The sequence below is a fragment of the Haliotis rufescens genome, unplaced genomic scaffold (genome assembly GCF_023055435.1).
Source record: "Haliotis rufescens isolate VD_foot unplaced genomic scaffold, xgHalRufe1.0.p SCAF_43, whole genome shotgun sequence".
In the NCBI taxonomy this organism is placed as follows: domain Eukaryota; kingdom Metazoa; phylum Mollusca; class Gastropoda; order Lepetellida; family Haliotidae; genus Haliotis; species Haliotis rufescens.
The window spans coordinates 934,342-959,040 of NW_025964146.1; positions in this window are offsets into that span (position 1 = coordinate 934,342).

Below are 24,699 nucleotides of genomic sequence, written 5' to 3' on the forward strand. Positions count from 1 at the left end.
ATTTTTATCTTAAACTGATACTTCTTCCAAGATGCGCAGCCGCGGGATGTTTAAAGACAATACATCAGCCGTCTTAATCCACAAATCGGAACTTCCTGTTACCCCGGGATGAATGTTTCGTATTCACCCCGGGACTACCGGAAGTCGTTGCCATGTCCGCAATGTGATTCGGCTTTTCACTTAAGTGGTGCACTGTAATTGCCCGCTAGTCCTCCTTCACCCATCCCATTACCAAACCTTTAAACTAGCTGGGTAAATCACGATACAGATGTTTATCACTGATGTTTATCCGCGGGGACGGCATCTCTTTACGATTCCCCCCTCGCTTGCTACTAAATCAGGATATTTATCTCACATCTCGATAGCGATCTTACACCCGCTGACACACAGCACCCCCTCCTGCTCACTCACTCACCCCGACAACACATTTCCCCACTGGACTCACCTATACCACACCTTCCACTCCCCCCCCCTAACTCCCCCCGAGAACCCCCCCCCCCCCCACCCACCCCACCCACACAAACCACACCTTCCATTCTCCCCCTTACTCACCCCGAATCTCAATCAAATAGTGATGTAACTAGTTGTTCGCGAAAAGGTGAGCGTATCCTGCCCCATCGGTGGCTCACAAACACATGCAAAGGCATGCTTGTCTTATTCGATGTGTTTTATATTTCCCCGACACTATCCTCGTACCCATGGGGCGTGCTTGACCCGCATCAGTACTGCACCCATCAATATGACACGCTATATTCCCCCACCCTACCGAACCCCGCGCGCGCACTCACGCACGCACGCACGCAAACACACACACACACACACACACACACACACACACACACACACACACACACACACACACACACACACACACACACACACACACACACACACACACACACACACACACACCTGCCTCTTCCGTAATCCTAAACAGAAATTACTCAGACATATCACATACTGAAGCCTTATATAAATATTCTAATATCCCCACATCACCCACACCACCCTCTCCACAACCCAACCCACCCAACCCTCGTACCACCCAACTGCCACTTTCTTCCCCCCGACCCTCCTCTCGTTCACCCTGCTCCCCACTCCGTGTGATCCCATTCCCAGTAAATCCCCCCGCCATGTCCCGATGCCTATCTGTGCCCGCCTCTCGCCCGCTACACTCATCTAACTTCTCCGGTGTCGACCAATGGACGTTCTTATACCGAATCGGTTCCGCTTATGTTAGCCCAGCGGGCGCGTGTGGATGCTCCTTGAAATGAGTCGCTTGGAAAATAGCTCTTGGCGCAGCAAGGCCGCGGAGTCAAACACGCTAAAACCCACACTCAACGGGAGTCAATCGTTTTTGCATACTTTCGTATGCCTTTTATTATACTGGAGCCGATACGATGTTTTGGCGGAGGTCGATCGGGGTTAGAGCGGTTGCGTACCACTAAAAACACCGCTGGGACAATGTTTTCAGCCATTTAGGCAATGTTAAATAACGACTGTTTGTTATCAAATTTGGTGAACTCTTTCATGCCAGTTTAGTTGTCGGGAAACACATTAGCTTACTTGGTAATGTGTGTTGTTGTTTAAGTAAAAATGTTACAAAGTTTGAGATAAATGGTGGTTGTTTAAAATCAATAAAAAAATCAAAGTGAATTGCTACTTTCCGGTTAATTGGAGTAGGTCAAGGACCTCGCGGTAGTGTCGATTTCGACTTTTGAAATGAAGTTCGGTTGGACTTGAATGTTCACAAAAACAATGTTGTTCTACGGATTTCATCATTTTTTTCTCTTTAACAAAACTAACTTGGTATAGAAGTATACTTAATCCGAAACCAGCTCTATTTATATTCGCGAGCGACTAGTGTGTGTGTGTGTGTGTGTGTGTGTGTGTGTGTGTGTGTGTATGTGTGTGTGTGAGAGTGAGAGAGAGTATGTGTGTGAGTGTGTGAGAGTGTGTGTGTGAGTGAGTGAGTGAGTGAGTGGGTGAGTGAGTGAGTGAGTGAGTGAGTGAGTGAGTGAGTGAGTGAGTGAGTGAGTGAGTGAGTGAGTGAGTGAGTGAGTGAGTGAGTGAGTGAGTGAGTGTGTGTGTGTGTGTGTGTGTGTGTGTGTGTGTGTGTGTGTGTGTGTGTGTGTGTGTGTGTGTGTGTGTGTGTGTGTGTGTGTGTGTGTGTGTGTGTGTGTGTGAGGGGGAGGGGTTGATTACTTAGAGACCGAACATTTGATAATCTCATCTCGAAAAGGTTACTTACCCACAAAAATGTAATGTTCACTTACTAGTACGGCTACTTCTTTAACAGCGCTAACATTGCAGTACACAAACTCATGATGCAAGTAGTACGATGCTAATCGGTAAAATGTGTTATTAACATTGGTAAGTATCACGGTGTGCATTGGTATATTGTATAATGCAGATCGGTAAATTGTATAATGCACATTGGTGAGTATTACTGGGCGTATTAGTATATTGAACAATGCACATTGGTAAGTATTACTGGGCGTATTAGTATATACATGCAGTACAATGCACATTGGTAAGTATTACTGGGCGTATAAGTATATAGTATAATGCACATTGGTAAATATTACTGGGCATATTAGAATATTGTACAATGCACATTGGTAAGTATTACTGGGCGTATTAGAATATTGTACAATGCACATTGGTAAGTATTACTGGGCGTATTAGTATATTGTATAATGCATATTGGTAAGTATTACTGGGCGTATTAGTATATTGTACAATGCACATTGGTAAGTATTACTGGGCGTATTAGTATATTGTATAATGCACATTGGTAAGTATTACTGGGCGTATTAGTATATTGTATAATGCATATTGGTAAGTATTACAGGGCGTATTAGTATATTGTACAATGCACATTGGTAAGTTTTACTGGGCGTATAAGTATATTGATTAATGCACATTGGTAAGTATTACTGGGCGTATTAGTATATTGTATAATGCACTAGGTAAGTATTACTGGGCGTATTAGTATATTTTATTATGCACACTGGTAAGTATTATTGGGCGTATTAGTATATTTCATCGTGTTACACACCCAGGTACCCGCCTATTACATCGTGTTACATATCCAGGTACCCGCCTATTACATCGTGTTGCATACCCAGGTACCCCGCCTATTGCATCGTGTTACATACCCAGGTACCCGCCTATTTCGTCGTGTTACACACCCAGGCACCCCGCCTATTACATCGTGTTACATACCAAGGTACCCGCCTATGACATCGTGTTACACACCCAGGTACCCCGCCTATTACATCGTGTTACACACCCAGGCTCCCCGCCTATTACATCGTGTTACATACCCAGGTACCCGCCTATTACATCGTGTTACACACCCAGGTACCCCGCCTATTACATCGACTTACATACCCAGCTACCCCGCCTATTACATCGTGTTACACACCCAGGCATCCCACCTATTACATCGTGTTACACGCCCAGGTACCCCGCCTATTACATCGTGTTACATACCCAGGTACCCGCCTATTACATCGTGTTGCATACCCAGGTACCCCGCCTATTGCATCGTGTTACATACCCAGGTACCCGCCTATTACATCGTGTTGCATACCCAGGTACCCGCCTATTACATCGTGTTACATACCCAGGTACCACGCCTATTTCATCGTGTTACACACCCAGGCACCCCGCCTATTACATCGTGTTACATACTCAGGTACCCGCCTATTACATCGTGTTACACACCCATGCACCCCGCTTATTACATCGTGTTACATACCAAGGTACCCGCCTATTATACCGTGTTACATACCAAGGTACCCGCCTATTACATCGTGTTACAAACCCAGGTACCCGCCTATTACATCGTGTTACACACCAAGGCACCCCGCGTATTACATTGTGTTACATACCCAGGTACCCGCCTATTACATCGTGTTACATACCAAGGTACCCGCCTATTACATCGTGTTACATACCAAGGCACCCCGCCTATTACATTGTGTTACATACCAAGGTACCCGCCTATTACATCGTGTTACATACCCAGCTACCACGCCTACTACATCGTGTTACATACCCAGGTACCCCGCCTATTACATCGTGTTACACACCTATGCACCCCGCCTATTACATCGTGGTATACACCCAGGTACCCGCCTGTTACATCGTGTTACACATCCAGGCACCCCGCCTTTTACACCATGTTACATACCCATGCACCCCGCCTATTACATCGTGGTATATACCCAGTTACCACGCCTATAACATCGTGTTACATACCCAGGTACCCGCCTATTACATCTTGTTACATACCCAGGCACCCCGCCTATTACACCGTGTTACATACCAAGGTACCCGCCTATTACACCGTGTTACATACCCAGCTACCCCGCCTATTACATCGTGTTACATACCCAGGCACCCCGCCTATTACATCGTGTTACATACCCAGGCACCCCGCCTATTACACCGTGTTACATACCCAGCTACCCCGCCTATTACATCGTGTTACATACCCAGGCACCCCGCCTATTACATCGTGTTACATACCCAAGTACCCGCCTATTACATCGTGTTGCATACCACGGCACCCCGCCTATTACATCGTGTTACACACCCAGGTACCCGCCTATTACATCGTGTTGCATACAAAGGCACCCCGCTTATTACATCGTGTTACACACCCAGGTACCCCGCCTATTTCATCGACTTACATACCCAGCTACCACGCTTATTACATCGTGTTACATACCAAGGTACCCGCCTATTATACCGTGTTGCATACCCAGGTACCCCGCCTATTACACCGTGTTACATACCAAGGTACACGCCTATTACATCGTGTTACACACCCAGGTACCCCGCCTATTACATCGACTTACATACCCAGCTACCATGCTTATTACATCGTGTTACATACCAAGGTACCCGCCTATTATACCATGTTGCATACCCAGGTACCCCGCCTATTACATCGTGTTACATACCAAGGTACACGCCTGTTACATCGTGTTGCATACCCAGGTACCCTGCCTATTACATCGTGTTACACACCCATGCACCCCGCCTATTACATCATGTTACATACCCAGCTACCACGCCTATTACACCGTGTTACATACCAAGGTACACGCCTATTACATCGTGTTACACACCCATGCACCCGCATATTACATCGTGTTACACACCCATGCACCCCGCTTATTACATCGTGCTACATACCCAGCTACCACGCCTATTACATCGTGCTGCATACCCAGGTACCCCGCCTATTACACCGTGTTACATACCCAGGCACCCCGCCTATTTCATCGACTTACATACCCAGCTACCACGCTTATTACATCGTGTTACATACCAAGGTACCCGCCTATTATACCGTGTTGCATACCCAGGTACCCCGCCTATTACACCGTGTTACATACCAAGGTACACGCCTATTACATCGTGTTACACACCCAGGTACCCCGCCTATTACATCGACTTACATACCCAGCTACCATGCTTATTACATCGTGTTACATACCAAGGTACCCGCCTATTATACCATGTTGCATACCCAGGTACCCCGCCTATTACATCGTGTTACATACCAAGGTACACGCCTGTTACATCGTGTTGCATACCCAGGTACCCTGCCTATTACATCGTGTTACACACCCATGCACCCCGCCTATTACATCATGTTACATACCCAGCTACCACGCCTATTACACCGTGTTACATACCAAGGTACACGCCTATTACATCGTGTTACACACCCATGCACCCGCATATTACATCGTGTTACACACCCATGCACCCCGCTTATTACATCGTGCTACATACCCAGCTACCACGCCTATTACATCGTGCTGCATACCCAGGTACCCCGCCTATTACACCGTGTTACATACCCAGGCACCCCGCCTATTACATCGTGGTATATACTCAGGTACCCCTCCTATTACATCGTGTTACATACCCAGTTACCACGCCTATTACATCGTGTTACATACCAAGGTCCCCGCCTATTACATCGTGTTACATACCAAGGTACCCGCCTATTACATCGTGTTACATACCCAGGTACCCGCCTATTGCATCGTGTTACATACCAAGGCACCCCGCCTATTACATCGTGTTACATACCCAGGTACCCCGCCTATTACATCGTGTTACATACCAAGGCACCCGCCTATTACATCGTGTTGCATACCCAGGTACCCAACATATTACACCGTGTTACATACCCAGGTACACCGCCTATTACATCGTGTTACACACCAAGGCACCCCGCCTATTACATCGTGTTACACACCCAGGCACCCCGCCTATTACATCGTGTTACATACCAAGGCACCCCGCCTATTACATCATGTTACATACCCAGGCACCCGCCTATTACATCGTGTTACATACCAAGGCACCCGCCTATTACATCGTATTGCATACCCAGGTACCCCGCCTATTACATCGTGTTACATACCCAGGTACCCCGCCTATTACATCGTGTTACACACCCAGGCACCCCGCCTATTACATCGTGTTACACACCAAGGCACCCAGCCTATTACACCGTGTTACATACCCAGGTACCCGCCTATTTCATCATGTTACACACCCATGCACCCCGCCTATTACATCGTGTTACATACCCAGGTACACCGCCTATTTCATCGTGTTACACACCCAGGTACCCGCCTATTACATCGTGTTACACACCCAGGCATCCCGCCTATTACATCGTGTTACATACCAAGGCACCCCGCCTATTACATCGTGTTACATACCCAGGTACCCGCCTATTACACCGTGTTACATACCCAGGTCAGAGCGCTTTGTGGATAGACTGTTGGATTGTGTGTCAGATTGTCTTTTGGATTGTTTGATGAATTGTGATTCAAATTGGTTTTGGGGTTGTGTTTTGTTTTGTTTGTTGGCTGGCAAACACATTTAGCTTTTTTGCCACAGAACTATATTCAACACGTTTATTTTTGTAAAACATTTTTCAACATTTCTATATTATTCATATCCTGTCTATGTTCTTTTGATATTAACGTTCACATCTCAGTCGTACATAAATCATTTTATTTCTTCACAAGAAGAGTATTCATTTCATGGAGTGTTTATCATTTCCTGTTTTGCACAAACAGAAAGAAAAGATAACTTGAAAAATATAACTAGAGTATCCTTGTCGCTGTGTTGCTGGTACAGTGACAAAGGGTGGTGGTGCTTTATCTTGGCACCCACTGTGTTTTGTCGAGATACAACACTGAGCATGCACGCACTACAACAACAAGAAACAACATTAACATAAAACAACATTCTAAATCCAACACGGAATACGCTGCTCGGTACAATTCTGTTCCTTTTCGCCATATTTAAACAGCACATCTGGAAAATACTTTCTGCAACGGCTAAAAAATATTTTCCTTTTCATCAAAGACCATTTTATTGTCCCAAGTAAGAGCAACATAAAACTCATAACCCACAAACTGTTGCCAAGGTGAGGAAAAGGTGCTCATCCTTGCTCTTAAAAATCTGGACGGGCGAACGAAGGGGACATGTCATTACTTTCCTGAACCATCAATCCGAAATACACGCCAATATTTCACTGATTTTATCATTCTAACGACATCAAAGACTGTGAATCACGTGACTTCTGTGTCAATAAAACGACGCATTCTGCCAGCATACAGGAATATTCAACAACTGCGAAAACTATGATTCTTTGACATCTAAGTGTATAGACCCTTGAAACGTCCTGTTACCAAATCACAAAGAAAGACTGGTACCACATGCTATAGGCGATGCTCGTCGCCCAGAGGTCACGTGATAGCTTTGGTCATGTGACCTCGGTCAATGCTGTGCTTTGAAGTTGCCGCTTTAAAACTTGGTGCGGAAATCCGTCGCGCAAATGTAATCAAAATGCCCTATCATTTTTCAATAAAAGGATTTCTATTATTTTCTGTTGTATATAAATGGAAAAATGTTCGTTTGTATAAATCATTTTCTAAAGCAAATTATCCACGAGGTCAATGGGTTAAACGACTGTTGTACAACATCATACGGATGCAAAACCATGCTTCAAGAGTCGACAGTAGGAGATCCTCCTAATGAATAAGTTGTTCCACTTCCGTAAAAACAATAACCCTCCACACTAATTCATTTCCTGACATTATGAATCATACAAGCAAACTTATAATGTTTGTATTATTGGATTTACCGTTTTAGATAAACAAAAATGATTAAAGAAAGGACCGCGACGAAGATCATGAACGGGCTTATGAGAGTTGTCTTTCGCCGCCAGAGTCCAGCAATATCTCATTGTCCCCGTCTCGGGTATCGAACCCGTGTTTCCGGAGTGACGTGCGCACGCATGGCTACCCCATCGCCTTGACTTCGAGTCCTGATGGGTACAATATGAGAAGCCCATTTCTTGTTCCCTCGACGTGATATTGCTAAAAGCGGCATAAAACCATATTCACTCACTTTACAAAAAGACGTTCCAAACAATAGAAAATCGGATTGCGCGGTTTCCGAACTAGTGAGGTTTCACTGTACAGTCAACATTCATATTAAATAGGATGTTAGTAAACAAAAGACGCTGAAACATTGTATAAATGTACAGATATACCCAACATACTCCTTCCCACACAACCCGTGGACTTCCGGGGTAGAATAGGTCTTCAGCAACCCATGCTTACCGTTAAAGGCGACTATGCATGTCGTAAGAGACGACTAACGGGATCGGGTGGTCGAGTGACTTGGTTGATGCATGTCGTCGTATCCAAATTGCGTGGATCGATGCTCATGATGTCAATCGCTGGATTGTCTGATCCAGACTCGATTATTTACAGACCGCCGTCATATAGCTGGACTATTGCTGAGTGCAGCGTTAAACAATAAAGCAACAAGCAAATCCTATCCCCACTCTTCCCTACAGCCTTGCCCCCTCATACTACCCCCCCCCCCCCCCCCCCCCCCCACACACACACACACATACACACTCTCTCTTTCTCTGCCCCCTTCAAGCTACTTGCACAAAGAGTCATCCTTCTTTCAAGATTCTACCGAAACTTACTTTCCATGTAACAAAATATAATTAGCATGTTGTCGTCAAGTGAACAAAAAAGAGGATATTTATTGGCCGTCTGTAGCATGAAAATCTCCCTGGTAACAAGACACGGGCTTAACCGACGGTTATCATGCAATCTTCTCTCACGGCGAAATTTCTTGTTTTGTTTAGCGAAAAAAGAACACAGGATTTCCTATCCAGGAATGCTTTTGGCCAAGGGTACATATATTTTATCTTTTTCATCACGAGAAGCCTACTTTGATAATAAGCTGAAGCGTCCACGGTGACAGAGGAGTATGCTAGGAGACGCCATAGATAGCCGCCTCTTCAGATACAGCGTGAGAGCACCATCTTCCGAATGACTGAATACGACCGCTCATTACGACGTAATAACGACAGGACCAAGAGCACCGACCCGGGCGGTGAAGGGAAACTGTCTAAGTGTATTGAATATACTTAGAATGAATTGTATCTTGCAATGACCTTGGGAGTTCTCAAGCATGTACGGCCGCCATTTTGGTATGGTCGTCGGTCCGTCAATGCACAGGTTGTCAGGAGCTATTTTACGGATGAGCTTCACCCACGGCAGTTACCAATGAGCCTTTGTGCGCAGTCTGAAGTTTAAGCCGCAAGCGACTTGGGGCTGCGTTTCAAACTGACAACTGTCACTCGTGAACATTAAAAGCAAACTATAGTTAATCTTACACAATAGTTATATCGGGTGATGCGATGTGAAGGTGCCTAGCTTCTGATGTACATTCGGCTAAACGTCAGGTTGTCCAACCGAATTTACGACTTGTTTAGGTTGTGTAGAAAAGTGGGACTGTTCCTTAATGCAAACGTCATTTAACGTAGCTGTTCACTGTCAGTGCTGGCGAATCAAATGTCAGATTACGAACGTTGTCCCCATTAATATCCTATAGAGCAGAAACGCCACTTGTTACGTATTCCAATCGGACTATTATATTTAATCATAAAGTTCTTTCTAAGCTAGCGGCTGATGATACAAGAGGGCCTATTTGTTGCGGATGCTGTAATAGATTACGACTAGACGTGAACTATCCTTTAGGTAAATACATTTTGTCGATTTTCAGGTAGATCTCTGTTATATTTGGCGGAATAAGTAAATGAATAAAACGTTGCCTGGAGTTTAGCAGTTGACAGAACAGGTTTACTACTGGTTTCAGACAAAAAAATCAAAACTCATTAAAATCAGATTTTTTGCTCCGATACGACCCCTCTCTTAACACAGAGTGAAAGTCTGCTATACAGACCCTGTAATAAATATATCCAATACAGCCCATGCAAGTCTAATATTTGGCAAGATTACTGCAGTATCTGAAAATGAAGAAAATTCTCTGGGCCCGTTTTTATAATATTTTTTGACAATACCTTAACAACTGTTTTTTTTCTGTAAAATATGTTCATTCGGAAACTAGACGTGAGTCTAACAGGATGCCAACGTATCGGGCTACAAGATATGTTGGCCCCACTAACAATGGGTATAGCACGTGCTGCTTTTAGCACTATTACACAACAGCGGTGACCACACGCAACCTTGGCCTCACACCCGACGTCCATATTGGGATTCGAACCCTCCTTCCACTTGCCTACTCTACCGTGAATGATATTCAGTCAACAATAACCCAGCAATATGGTAGCTACTTGACACGGTCTGTCCGTGCAGGGAGTCGAACAGGGAGGTTTTGGGGGTAGCTACGGTAACCGTATTTCTCTTTAGCTCCCTATAAACTATCTTGATATTGACTTGTCGCTGCGCAGAGCTACGGATCGATATAATGCATATCGGATAGAAAATACGTGATTGTCACTGAATCGCAATATCTCAATTATACTACCACAGCCCGGCAGCTACAGCTATTTCTATGGATCTATTGACATCGAACCATTGACAATTCAACCAATAAATACACCTCAAGAATAGAACTACTCTGATTGTGAAGAGCGAACGCTTGACCACTAAGCTACCCCACAGGGCTACAGTTTGTTGGTTTGTTGTTAAACGCCGCACTCAGCAATATTCCAGCATAATGAAGCAGTCAATATCAACTGCATTTGTTTTCATATCTATAATTTCAAACAATAAATACCCCTTCATAATCAACCGGTGACTTTTTATGTATAAAAATATCATCAAATATGTAATATTGATTATTTTGTTTTTTGTATGTGTCTACAGGAATGTAAATTATGTATGTCTGTATATATGTATATATGAATCATAATGTCTTGTCTTTTAAAGTTGCATCTGTCCCGTAATGGAACGTTTCTGCAATAAATATTATCTTATCGTATCTTATCTTATGACGGCGGTCTGTAAATAATAGAGTCTGGACCAGACAATACAGTGATTAATATCATGAGTATCGATCCACGCAATTGGGATCGATGACATGCATCAACCAAGTCAGCGAGCCTGACCACCCGATCCCGTTAGTCCTCTTTTACAACAAGCATAGTCACCTTTTACGGCAAGCATGGGTTGCTGAAGACCTATTCTACCCCGGAATCTTCACGGGCCCACAGGGCTACAGAACAGACTAATGTTCTTTCAATCTCACATCACACCGATCTCCAGCTTCAGGAAGACTTCGGCAAACAGTGTGTGAAGACAACGTCTTCACCGACTTCACCGCCCGACAAGCGACTCCTCCGACATCTGCCGAGCCCATCATCGCCACGGGGAAACAGATACACGCCTGACTCGGTGCTAATGCACAAGAAGTGTACTGTGGTATTCTTTCCGCGCCCTCGTAGTTGACTTCCACCGTTGGGGGCCTTGAAAGACGCGTTTACTGCTGTGTGTGTGGATGTGTCTGAAAGTCTGTACGTTATGTAATAAACATGTTTGTGCGACTATGCGTTGTGTGTTTGTGTAGTGCTCGCGCGGTAAATTAGTTCAGAGAGCTGTTTGCTTGTTTGTCTGTCACTCTTTTTGTTTATGTTTTTAATTATTTATTCGGTGCTGTGTTTATTTAGTCTTTTATCTGCCCTGTGTTCTGCCTAGTCATCGTCCACATGTTTCCACTTAACGATATGCTGATGGTTCTGTTGTACAGGTTTATGTCAATCGCCATAGGTAATGGTTACTTTCATTACCATCATTGTCATGCGTGGTCTTAATCGTGCTTGCGTCATCAGTAGATAGTGTTACTTCAGCATCGCAATCGTTGGTTTTTTTAAGTGAGTGTTTTGGGTTTAACTCCGCTTTGAACAGTTATATCACGGCGCGAGAGCAAAACCCGAAGTGGTACAGGCCTCAGACGTGTACCACCTTGGTTAAAACCCTCGTGCATTTAGATACATAATCGGGGCGGAGCGGGATTCAAACCAACGATCAAACGTTTTCTGGCGTGCCCAATGGACCTAACGCAGCGAAAGACGTGTGACGCAGCGCATGAAAAACCTGCATCACTTCGGTGTTTTTTCCAACACCATACTGCCACGCCGTGATATCACTGAAACACTCAACTCAACAACTCAAACCAAACTCACTCACTGCACGACATAAATAACTTTGTCACATGTTACAACAGAGCAGCGCAAATGAACATACACACCGCCAACTGATATCAACACACACACTAACAAATTGATATCATCACAGTCACTGCTAAGAGCTATCAATACACACACTGCTAACTGATATCAACAAACACACACTACCAACTGATATCAACACACATACTGTTACAAGCTATCAACCCACACACTGCTAACTGATATCAACACATACTGCCAAGAGCTATCAACACACAAACTGCCTACTGATTATAACACACTCTGACAACTTACATAAACACACACACATCGTCAACTGATATCAACACGCACATTGTGACTGATATCAACACACACATTGTGACTGATATCAACACTCACAGATACTGCCAACTGCTAACTAATATCAAAACACACGCTGCCAACTGATATCAACACAAACATATATACTCACATACTCCGAACTGATATCAACACACACATACTGCTAACTGATATCAACATACACACACGCTATACCCACTGATATCAACACACACATACTGCTAACTGATATCAACATACACACACGCACTACCCACTGATATCAACAGACACATACTGCTAACTGATATCAACACACACATACTGCCAACTGATATCAACACACACATACTGCCCACTGGTATCAACACACAAATACTGCCAACTGATATCAACACACAAATACTGCCAACTGATATCAACACACACTCATACTCACATACTCCCAACTGATATCAACACACAAATACTGCCAACTGATATCAACACACATACATACTCACATACTCCCAACTGATATCAACACACAAATACTGCCCACTGATATCAACACACAAATACTGCCCACTGATATCAACACACACTCATACTCACATACTCCCAACTGATATCAACACACAAATACTGCCAACTGATATCAACACACAAATACTGCCCACTGATATCAACACACACATACTGCCAACTGATATCAACATACACATACTGCCTACTAATATCAACATACACACACACACTGCCCACTGATATCAACACACACATACTGCCTACTGATATCAACACACACATACTGCCCACTGATATCAACATACACATACTGCCCACTGATATCAACACACACATACTGCCCACTGATATCAACACACACATACTGCCAACTGATATCAACACACAATTACTGCCAACTGATATCAACACACACATACTCCCAACTGATATCAACATACACACATACACTACCGACTGATATCAACACACACGCTGCCAACTGACATAAATCATGTTCTGTGTCATCATACGTTTGATCAAGTATTTTGCAATCTTTTTGTAAAACAGTACATGCAGCTGTAAGAATGTGTTTGCTGTAATTATGATGGTACGAAGTACTTCAGTCTTTCCCCAATGTCGCATCTGGAACGGAATCGAAGAAACGGATAAAACATTCATTCCCATTAAAGGCGGTTCTGTTCTGCCTGTTACACGACACACGTGTTACAAACATCGGCGGAACATGTGCCCTACAGTCTGCTTCATAGACTGGCGGTCGAACACTGAACTCTTAACGGGTAATCTCTGCCGACCCGTACTGCAGCTCACCCAGACTTGCACAAGTATATCAGACAATAATTATTAGTTTAAATCAATATTTCTAGATTATGTAAATAATAAGAACAAGTTGTCCCTATAAAAGACTGGAGTCCTTACTGTTCACATATCTAGACTTGCCTATAAGGCGGGTAGAATTACTACACATCCATGGATTTTTATTTCAGTCAGCCTTGGAGCAAGGCTACAGTTCACCTTATATGTTCTTAAATGGTTCATGCAAACTTTTTGTAGACTGCGGATTTCCGAGTATCGGGTCGATCCGGTTTTTTCAGTGGTTACATAATGCTTCGGGCAGTTCTGAGAGTATTGATGCTCCCGAAACTCGTACAATCGTCTGTACCACTTCATTCTGGAACACACAGTTCTCTCAGTGACGGTATATTGTGCCCAATCTTAATATAGCTGTGTCTGTCAGTACCAAACTGGGGTTCATCGTCTACGACCTTATTCGGCCTCCCTAATTCAACGGACCGCCTCCGTGGTCTAGTGGTAGAGCGTGCGCCCGGCGAGCGGAAAGTCCGGGGTTCGATCCTCGGCCGCGTCATACCAAAAGGAGTTTGTACTTGTTGTTAACCTGCCTGGTTCGCGGCGTTAAGGGGCTAAAACAAGGGCGGGTCGGCTCGGGGCAGTATACTGCGTCTGAGTGGGGTATTCATGTTAAACTGCGGCATGGTATTTCAGTGGGCTAGTACTATAAATCGCCAGTACAAGTAGCCACACACACACACGTGCATGCACGTCGCTATATAAGTGCAATCATCTCGTACGCGACGTTTCAACCCTATTTCAACGAGAAGAGAGGTTACTTATGGAGTGAGTGAATGAGTATTACAGTAATCTCAGTAATACCACGTGGTAGGACACCAGAAAATGGGCTTCACACATTGTACCCATTTTGGGAATCGAACCCGGGTCTTCGGCGTGACAAGCCAACGCTTTAACCACTGGGCTACCCAATCGCCCCAGAAGTTATGGATGTCAACCTCTTGATTATCCGGAACACAGCGTATATACTTACTCCTTCACCAGGCGTATGGATGCTAGGAGGCAGAGAGCATATATATGTACATGTTAAAGAACAAAACATTATTTTATTAGATGTAAGACGAACCTGCTATCATATATTAAATGAGTTTCAGTGTACTTGACCACATTACTGTAGTTGTTTAATATACAGCCCTTGAATAACGAACCCGGAGCTGACTTGTTTTTTTCGTTATTCGAAAAACGAATAACGAACCCACTGCTAACTTTTGTCAGGTACAGTAAGTAGAACGTATTTAAGAGGTTTTTACGACGTCGTAATTACACAAGTTTAAGTGTCTCTTTTGGTGTGTAGAGCTGTCTCTTAACGCTGATTGGATGCACGTGTATGAAATGAACAATTCCGGTGATGGCTGTTTCAAAGGATGTGGTGCACGAAGACTACATGCGTGGCTAGTGACGTCAAAGTCATGTGATCGTAGTCATACGCAGTTATGTCCTTCTCAATTAGATTTTGAGTGAGTGAGTGATTTGGGTTTAACGCCGCTTTTAACAGTATTACAGTTATATCACGGCGCGTCAGCTTAATGTAGGAGGAAAGCCTGAAGTGATGCTGGTCTCAGACGATTACCATTTCGGTGAAACCAAAGAGCACAGGTATGGTACTGACAAACCTAGAAACATATTCGTGACAGGCTCCAATCTTTACTGATGAGGACAGCTCTAATCTCTACATCAATCACCCATCAATCCTAATTATTCCAGTTGTAAACTCTACAGCTCACACATCAATCCTGATGGTTACAGCTCTAATCTCTACATCAATGGCCCATCAATCCTAATGATCACAGCTGTAATATCTACAGCTCACCCATCAATCCTGATGAAGACGGTTCTAATTTCTACAGCTCACCCATCAAACCTGATGAAGACGGCTCTAATTTCTACAGCTCACCCATCAATCCTGATGAAGACGGCTCTAATCACTACAGCTCATCAATCCTGATGAAGACGGCTCTAATCACTACAGCTCACCCATCAATCCTGATGAAGACGGCTCTAATCTCTACATCTCACCCATCAATCCTGATGATGACGGCTCAAATCTCAACAGCTCACCCATCAAGCTTTATAATCACAGCTCAAATCTCTACAGCTCACCCATCAAGCTTTATGATCACGGCTCTAATCTCTACAGCTCACCCATCAAGCTTTATGATCACAGCTCTAATCTCTACAGCTCACCCATCAAGCTTTATGATCACAGCTCTAATCTCTACAGCTCACCCATCAAGCTTTATGATCACAGCTTAAATCTCTACAGCTCACCCATCAAGCTTTATGATCACCGCTCAAATCTCTATAGCTCACCCATCAAGCTTTATGATCACAGCTCAAATCTCTACAGCTCAACCATCAAGCTTTATGATCACAGCTCAAATCTCTACAGCTCACCCATCAAGCTTTATGATCACAGCTCTTATCTCTACAGCTCATCCATCAAGCTTTATAATCACAGCTCTAATCTCTACAGCTCATCCAACAAGCTTTATGGTCACAGCTTTAATCTCTACAGCTCACCCATCAAGCTTTATGATCACAGCTCTAATCTCTACAGCTCACCAGTCAAGCTTTATGATCACGGCTCTAATCTCTACAGCTCACCCATCAAGCTTTATGATCACAGCTCTAATCTCTACAGCTCACACATCAAGCTTTATGATCACAGCTCAAATCTCTTCATCTCATCCATCAATCCTGATGATTACAGCTCATCTCTACAGCTCATCCATCTCAACCCCACACAAAACGTTACAGTGGTCGCCAGCTGATTATGAAATGCCATTAAGCCTACATAATATATTAATACATTCGTAATTTAACACGCTAAATGTTTCTCTTATGGACGCATAAACGGCCGAACGGACGGGAAAATACGTAGGTTGATGACTGAGATGAGGTAAGCCTAAAACTAAGGAGTTTCAATATCATTTACAAAGTTAAGAAAAACTTAAACTTGAAGCACGCAGGTTCGTTTTAAAAGTCGAGAGGTAGTACACATCAAAGATGCTAAATGCTTCTGTCTTTCTGCTTTGCGTTAGCTGGAGGCAAAACGCTACTTTCTGAGCCAACAATTTGTAAATAATTTACAGCAAACAGACAGTTTTCTCTCTGACAATAACCATGGGCTATATCGATTCTCCTCCACAAAGGAGGGAGCCACGCTTGTTAGTCGAGCGTCCTCTCTGTCCAACAAATCAGATGCAAATATTCACTGCTTCCCTTGATGTTGTTTCCTCGTCCTTATCCCAGCTGATACACATGAACTAGATCAGAACAGAATCACCCAATTAAGTACGGTGTATAGTCCATTTGGTCACGATTAAAAAAGAAATTCATAATCGTTTATCGAAGAACCAACATTTCCTCTTCAATGACCCATTGTGCTGTTATTACAGTGAACAGAATTTACCGTGTTGATTTTTGCAGTTTTGGCTCAATCGAGTTTGGTTTTATGATTTATATTTTATGAATTATATCAACATGATGACCCACTAGCAAATCAACTGTCTCTCATTACATCTTGATAAAAACTTGTTTTGATCAAGTAATTTGAGAACCTTTTTATGTATTGCGAACAATGTAGGACAAACTGTGTTTGACAAACATGTTCCAGGATATGTAGCTCTGTGTTTGATGCCCGTGTGTCAGGGTATGTAGTCCTTGGTATGTCGCACGTGTGTTAGGGTATGCAGTCTCTGCGTTTGATCCACGTGTATGAAAGTATGTATCTTCGCGTTTGATGTACGTGTGTCAGGCTATGTAGTCTCTGCGTTTGATGCCCGTGTGTAAAGGTATGTATCTTCGCGTTTGAAACACTGTTCCGTTAAAACACCTTGTGGTGTGTGTTATAAACCAAGTCGTCAGATGTCCTTGTGCGCAGACAGACACGTAGCTACATACACTGACACACGTGCATCAAACACAGAGCTACATACCCTGGCCCACGTGCATCAAACACAGAGCTACATACCCTGGCCCACGTGCATCAAACACAGAGCTACATACCCTGGCCCACGTGCATCAAACACAGAGCTACATACCCTGGCCCACGTGCATCAAACACAGAGCTACATACCCTGGCCCACGGGCATCAAACACAGAGCTACATACCATGACACACGTGCATCAAACGCGGAGACACTCACCTTCACTCACGTGCATCAAACACAGAGCTAGATATCTTGACAAACGTGCATCAAACACAGAGCTACATACCCCGGCACACGTGCGTCACACCCATCGCTACATACCCTGGCACACGTGCATCAAACATATAACTACATATCCTGGCACACTTGCGTCACACCAAGACCTACATAACCTGGCACACGTGTATCACACCCAGACATACATACCCTGACACACGTGCATCAAACACAAAGCTACATATCCTGGCACACGTGCCTCACACCCAGACCTACATAACCTGGCACACGTGTATCACACCCAGACATACATACCCTGACACACGTGCATCAAACACAAAGCTACATATCCTGGCACACGTGCCTCACACCCATCGCTACACACCCTGACAAACGTCCTTCAAACAACGCTACATATCCTGACACACGTGTATCACATCCAGAGCTACATACCCTGACACACGTGCATCAAACACAGAGCTACATATCCTGGCACACGTGTATCACACCCAGGCATACATACCCTGACACACGTGCATCAAACACAAAGCTACATAACCTGGCACACGTGCCTCACACCCAGACCTACATACCCTGACACACGTGTACCACACCCAGACCTACATACCCTGACACACGTGTATCACACCCAGACCTACATACCCTGACACACGTATCACATCCAGACCTACATACCCTGACACACGTGCATCAAACACAGAGCTACATATCCTGGCACACGTGCCTCACACCCATCGCTACATACCCTGACACACGTGCATCAAACACAGAGCTACATACCCTGGCCCACGTGCATCAAACACAGAGCTACATACCCTGACACACGTGCATCAAACACAGAGCTACATATCCTGGCACACGTGCCTCACACCCAGCACTACATACGCTGACACACGTGTTTACCATCCAGACCTACATACCCTGACACACGTGTATCACATCCAGACCTACATACCCTGACACACATGCATCAAACACAGAGCTACATATCCTGGCACACGTGCATTAAACGCTGAGATACATACCTTCCAGGCAAGGCCTGGATGCCGGTGAAGAAGAAATTTTCTTCAGCCACCCTAAAAAAGTCATTCAAAGCGGACGTCATCATTACTAGGAAATTGGCGACCGACTAGTTCCTTTTTCATTTTGGGAAACAGGTGGAAGTCTGACGGGGCCAAATCGGGTGAATAAGGGGGATGGTCAATGCGTTCGAAGCAACAATCATGGATCGCTGACATGGCAACCACCGATTTGTGAACAGGAGCATTGTCTTGGTGGAACAGGACTCCTTTAGTGAGCATTCCCCGTCGCTTAGCTTTGATAGCTTCACGCAACTGTCTCAGTAGGTCAGCATAATATCTTCCATTGATAGTCTGGCCTTTTTCAAGATAGTCAATATCAGCAGAATACCCTTGGAATCCCAAAAGATTGAAGCCATCACCTTTCCAGCAGAAGGAACCGACTTGGCTTTTTGGGGGGCTGGTGATTCCGGATGCTTCCATTGTTTAGACTGAATTTTGGTTTCTGGTTGAAAGTGATGAATCCAGGTCTCATCCATGGTTACAAATCGGGCCCAAATATCATCGGGATCTCCTTTAAAACGGCATAAATTGGCACGAGACGTCAGGAATCTGACACGTTTCTGATCCGCTGTCAAGAGCTGTCAAGAGCTTTGGCACCCATCTTCAGAAACTGTCGCATTCCCAACTCGTTGGTGATAATGTGCTCAACCCTCTCATGAGAGATGCCCACAACACTTGCAATATGTCGAGTGGTCAATCGTCGATCAGCCATCACCATGTCATGCACCCGGGTAATGTTTTCCGGAATGGTTGCTGTTGAAGGCATTCCTGGACGCGGGTCATCGTCTTTACAGTGGAAAAGGAAGGGGCATCATCCCCTAAAGTGGAGACCATGTCAGCATGTATCTGTGTTGGAGTTAGCCCTTTCAGTTGCAGGTACTTGATTTCTGCCCTACAGCCAGTTTTGTCCATTTCTGGTGATTTCAATGGGTAGGTTCACAAGATGGTCTGGTACAAAGACAATAATAACACTACAGTTGCAGTTCTTATGTCTATGATTCATTAAATGATTGTACTTGTTGGTGGCCAAAGTTTGTTTCAATCCGATTGAGATTTTCCACTTAGGTTTAGAACTGTTCAGCCAGCCCTCGTATTTGATACGGGTTACATAGTTGTGTCTTGGGCATTACGTTTGCGCTGCTTCGGCAACTGTTTTCAGTTTAGTTTTTTAGACTGATTTAGAACATTTGTAAGTTCTTGGTCAAGTTCCGGTTTCCCCGACAGTCTAATTACACGGAGACACAGCCTCACATGGAACACTAACGTCCTGACAAGCCCGCATTACCTGAAGTCCAAATTCAAAATATATTAGATGACAAAGTCGGTGTTGTCAGTTCAAAATTGTTTCCACGTGTACTGCGTAATACGTTTCCACGTGTGCTGCGTACTGTGTTTCCATGTGTGCTGCGTACTGTCTTACCACGTGTGCTGCGTACTGTGTTTCCATGTATGCTGCGTACTGTGTTTTCACGTGTGCTGCGTACTGTGTTTCCACGTGTGCTGGGTACTGTGTTTCCACGTGTACTGCGTACTGTGTTTCCACGTGTGCTGCGTACTATGTTTCCACGTGTGCTGCGTACTGTGTTTTCACGTGTACTGCGTACTGTGTTTCCATGTGTGCTGCGTACTGTGTTTCCATGTGTGCTGCGTACTGTGTTTCCATGTGTATTACATACTGTGTTTCCACGTGTACTGTGTTTCCATGTGTACTGCGTACTGTGTTTCCATGTGTGCTGCGTACTGTGTTTCCATGTGTATTACATACTGTGTTTCCACGTGTACTGTGTTTCCACGTGTGCTGCGTACTGTGTTTTCACGTGTACTGCGTACTATGTTTCCACGTGTGCTCCGTTCTGTGTTTCCACGTGTTTCCATGTGTGCTGCGTACTGTGTTTCCATGTGTGCTGCGTACTGTGTATCCACGTGTATTGCGTGCTGTGTTTCCATGTGTGCTGCGTACTGTGTTTTCACGTGTACTGCGTACTGTGTTTCCACGTGTGCTGCGTACTGTGTTTCCATGTGTGCTGCGTACTGTGTTTCCATGTGTGCTGCGTACTGTGTTTCCATGTGTATTACATACTGTGTTTCCACGTGTACTGCGTACTGTGTTTCCATGTGTACTGCGTACTATGTTTCCACGTGTGCTGCGTACTGTGTTTCCATGTGTGCTTGCTTACTGTGTTTCCATGTGTACTGCGGACTTTGTTTCCGCGTGTGCTGCGTACTGCGTGTCCACGTGTGCTGCGTACTGTGTTTCCAGGTGTGCTGCGTACTGTGTTTCTAACAGAATATATGCAAACCATGAACCTTTAAATTAAGACGTTTATTTAAACATATCTTTTCGCCTTGTTTACCACACTGACAAATACCAGAAACATATAACTTACTTAACTTATGAAGTCGGACAAGTCCATAATTCCTGTTTAAAATGTATGGACTTGGGTTTTTTATCGATAACTAAAGAGAATTATTTTTATACTCGGTTTTGACAGGGAATAATACCTTCAAAGAAAAATGTGGCTTTTAATTTTTTCCTTATTCTCGTTTTCTTCGCGTTTTTGCTGGCACTGATTTATGAGCTCGACTCAACCAACCAACCAACCACACCCTTTAGCGTGTGCAGAGGATTTTTTTAATATTTTATCGCAACTTAACAAAACGATGCGCGCTCGATCAATGTATTAGGTTTAAAATTTTTCTTAATTTCAAACTGAATTTAAAATCTATGGACAATCTCTCAGCAACCGGGTCCCCGGGGAGAGGGGTGCCCTTGTAGCGTCACCCGTATTGAAACAAACTATTGTGCGAATTAAATTAGATTCTAAGGCATTTGTCAAAAGTTGACTTTTATGCCGCATTACCGGCAAGTTTATGTAAATTTTATGCTTGAAGATTTCTGATTAGTATCCACAGCCCGAACATCAAAGGGATGCAATTGCGCAACAATCCCCATGCAGACTGCACGCTCGTAGCCTTGCACGTGTCGAGATTGAAATCAAATGACAGGGATTTTTTTAAATATTTAATTGACACGAAAACGGAAACTTAAATGATTCACGATTCTAAAAACATGAAATATTTTCAGAGAAAATTAAATGATTGTTTTATCATTCTCAAACTCGCCAGATTGTGGTTTTACTTTGAATTTGTTTTTCCCAAAACAATTTTGTCATAAAAAAGAGGTATAGAAATCACTTTCACAAGCCTTTATATGATTACGCAACAGTGACAACCAGACCTGGACACTTTTTATCTAATATTCTAACAACAGATTTTACTGGGGAAGAAACTAAATAAAATTATTGATGATTCGTGAATGTTTGATACTGGCAGAGTACAACTACATACAGCAGTCCACATCAGATCGGGCGTAGGCTATTTATACTGCTCTCACGGGTAGATGGGTGGTACAACATAGTGCTTAAAGCGTCAGCTTGCCACGCCGAAGAGCGGGTTTGATTCCCACACCCCTTTCTTTCCTTTTAATCTGTTTAGGCGGACACACACACACTTGCATATACATCTACACTACATCTACATCTACATTCTTACACACAGAACACACACACACACACACACACACACACACACACACACACACACACACACACACACACACACACACACACACACACACACACACACATACACTTGCATAAACATCTACACTACATCTACATCTACATTCTTACACACAGAACACACACACACACACACACACACACACACACACACACACACACACACATACACTTGCATATACATCTACACTACATCTACATCTACATCTACATTCTTACACACAGAACACACACACACATACACTTGCATAAACATCTACACTACTTCTACATCTACATTCTTACACACAGAACACATACACACATATATACATACACATACATACGCACTCAAGCACACATACACACGCACTCACACATATACATAAATACACATACAAGTACACACATTTACAAACACTCACACATATACATACATACACATACAAGTACACACATATACACACACTCACATACATACATACGCACACAGACACTTACACACACACACACTTACACACACACACACACACACACTTACACACACACACTTACACACACACAAAGAATATCCAACAGTGCAGGAAGAACCGACTACAGTCACAACGGTCACAATGGCCGTTTGTCGGTTTGGATAGCTGCTCATGCTATCAACCACTGGTTTGTTTGTCCGAAAGGCTCGATTATTTCCAGACCGTCATGGTGCAGCTTAAACATAACTGGTCCTTGGTCTCGTCCACCTGTTGTCGACACCATTTCGGAAAACAGGTACAGGTAGCATCACGCATTCCTCCCTCATCAAGCTGACTCCCCGCGATATAACTTAGTACTGTGTGCCGTTATTTAAACGTATTCACTCACTCACAGACTCATCGAGTCTTGACGGGGCAACAGAACAGATGAATACAGCGTTCAAGTTGTGCACATTTTGAAAAAACAAACTTTTAAAGTTGTTCTGTACTTGAGCAAAATATTCCATTTTCACAAATCACATTTATCTTCCTGTTTTCTATTGTATATTACATAGTGTCCAATAACGCACAATGAAAACGCTAGCAGACATTGTGGCTCTGATGGCGTTGTAGCAGAGAAATAGAAAGTTGAGTGCATTTTATAGGCTCTACGAATTTGAAACTCCATTTATCATTTGGAGACGTGGCGTCTGACGTGTGATTCAGTAGATACACACGTCGGAGCCCTGATCGAGGACACACAACGCGGCCCAGTATTAAGCCCTGATCGAGTACACCAACCCCTGATTTCGTTGTTTCGTCAGTGTTGCAACAAACAGGACAACAGAGACGAAACATTGGTGATTTTATAATTAAAAGCCTTAAATTTCAAATGAAACTTTGTGTTGTCCTATCATTTTTTATAGACAGCCTCCTTTGTCTTGTCCTATCATTTTTATAGAGAGCCTTTGTGTTGTCCTATCACTTTTTATTGAGAGCCTTTGTTTTGTCCTATCATTTTTTTATTGAGAGCCTTTGTGTTGTCCTATCATTATTATAGAGAGCCTTTGTCTTGTCCTATCATTTTTTATTGAGAGCCTTTGTTTTGTCCTATCATTTTTTTATTGAGAGCCTTTGTGTTGTCCTATCATTATTATAGAGAGCCTTTGTCTTGTCCTATCATTTATA